The sequence below is a fragment of the Chinchilla lanigera genome, unplaced genomic scaffold (genome assembly GCF_000276665.1).
Source record: "Chinchilla lanigera isolate Chin_1 unplaced genomic scaffold, ChiLan1.0 scaffold00022, whole genome shotgun sequence".
Classification (NCBI taxonomy): domain Eukaryota; kingdom Metazoa; phylum Chordata; class Mammalia; order Rodentia; family Chinchillidae; genus Chinchilla; species Chinchilla lanigera.
The window spans coordinates 3,393,218-3,395,385 of record NW_004955423.1 but is presented as its reverse complement, the minus strand read 5'-3'; the positions used below and the strand labels follow the sequence as shown (position 1 = coordinate 3,395,385).

Here is a 2,168-nt window from a genome sequence, read left to right as displayed (position 1 = left end):
GCCTCGCCCGCCGCAGCTCTCAGAGCGGGCGCGGAGAGCAGCGCCGGGCGCGCCTGTCCCGCGGGCCCCGGCGGAGGAGAGGGGAGACCCCGCGCGAGCGCCCGCCCCGAGCAGGGCCTTCGGCCAGAGGGAGAGCCTCACCTCAGAAAACGGGCGCTGCCGCCTGCAGGGGGAGGAGAGCAGGCGGGTATGGGCCGCGCTGGGCCCGGCCGTGCCGGACCGCGCCGGGAAGGACGAGCCGGCGAGCAGAGCCCCGGCGCTCGACGTCCGAGCCGCCGCCTCGGAAGGGAGGCCTCTACCGTCCGGCCGCGGTCCTGCAGCCGCCCTCGAGCGCCACCACCGCCCACCCAGGCCCCGCCCACTTTCCCTCCCCTCGCCGACACCGCCCAGTCCCGGCCCGCCGTCGCCGACCCCGCCCTCACCGGCACGGCTCCACCCACTGGCCTCCTTTTTTCTGCCCCTCCCTCCCTTCCTCTCAGCCCGCTGGGTGCTCTCGGCTCTCTGGCTCTCTCCTGGAGACGAACGCGAAGTGACGTGGAAACCATTCCACCAAAATGAGCTGTGATATCCTTTTGATGGCTATAATTTATTCCAAATGTCCCTGGACTGAAACGATCAATTAGCAGCCTGAAACGCACTGTGAAGTAAATTGTCACACTCTCTATTACAGGATGGTTATCATATATTTATAAGGTGTGTTTTCTGCAATCAGACCCAACAAGGTGTTGAATGATCAGTCATAAACGCACTTCTTCAAAAAAGAAAGAGGCTTCAGCTTCGCGTGGCAGGGAAAATCCTTTTGACAGTTGACCTCCCCGCCCGGCGATGTTGCTTCTTTGCAATTGGGAAGTACAGTGAGGGCCTGGGAGCAGCAGCCCTGAGAACCAGGGAGACTCCCAAGTCCCAAGAGGAGAGGTTTCCTTACTGCAAATACAGGGTGAGCACAGGGTTCACTCACTCCTCTGTCTTCTTTCCCTCCTCTAACAATAAACTTTTACTCTTTGTCTAAACTTCTAGCAGAATGTTTGCATTCTACACTTAATCTTGAGTCTTTTCTTCCTGAGGGCTAATGGGGTTGCCCTCCTCTGTATTCCTCAGGTGAAGATGCGCTCTAGAGATTATGTCAGGGTGATAAAAAGTTCTCCTATGTAGAGCATACTGTATTTTCAATTGGAATCTCCACCAGAACTCTTCCCCATTCAAAAATGAGATGGCACAAAGTTCTAAGAAATTCCTGAGAAGTGCTGATTTAGCCTGGTAGGCTGCCTTGACTAGACAAACCTATAGACATTATTTTCCTTAGTCATCCTCGGTAGTCAAGAGCATACCTCCAAAATTTCTGAGTTTCCTCTAACAAACTTTCACCAGATAGTCATTCACAAACCACCTAGGAATCATATGTTGTTTTGTTTTGCATCCGATTATCATTCTTTTTGTTTGAAAACATAGCTGTAGATCTTAGCTTGCTGATTATTCACTGTGAGAGAAGTTTAGTAGCAAAAAGCACACCTCTGTGATTAAAAAAAAGTGACACAATAAAATGTGTCACAAGGTTTCGGGGTAAGATGCAGAATTTATACTTCATCCTTCTTAGTTGCACTGCCCTAGAGACTTTTGCATAGTAGGGAATGTCCACAATGCCAATGCAAAAAGAACGAGAAGAAAGGAAATTTGGTTGGGGATATGGGTTGCTATCACCTCCCACTCCAGCACGAAGAGGATACCATGTTTCTGTCTCAGAACCAAAGAGAACCCTTGTTTCATCTAAGGACTGGCATGACAAAGCCAGACCCAGTACCTTCACATTATACCTTTTGCTGTTGTTGATTTAATTTGCGTTTAATCCATGGCTAATATTTATTGAGCACTTACTCCTTGCCAGGCACTACACTTTAATTATCTTATTTTATTTAATCTTTTCAACAGTCTTAATGGGAAAAGTTCTTTATTTTGCCAATGAGGAAACTGAGGCTTAGCTAAATTAAGCAATTTCTCTAAGGTTACACACCTAGTAAGTGATGACCTCAAATACAGGTCAGTCCAATATCCATACTCTTTACACCAATAACATAATATCTGAAATTTAAGATTTTGATTTAATGTTTTTAGTGGAGCTGCTGATAAAATAAGAATAGTGAATTCCAAGAGAAGATAAAAAAGAACAGCTG

General features: G+C 48.6%; 1 long non-coding RNA gene across 3 annotated transcripts in view; it reads right to left on the bottom strand.

Annotated features, from left to right (window-relative positions):
* The window catches only part of LOC102004943, a 21,003-nt gene extending 20,656 nt beyond the window's left edge, over positions 1-347 (bottom strand). For all 3 annotated transcript variants that reach the window (XR_001234034.1, XR_001234036.1, XR_001234035.1), the window contains exon 1: positions 142-347. This is a non-coding gene — a long non-coding RNA (uncharacterized LOC102004943). The remainder of the gene's footprint in view (positions 1-141) is intronic.
* Between the last annotated feature and the right edge of the window lie 1,821 nt (positions 348-2,168).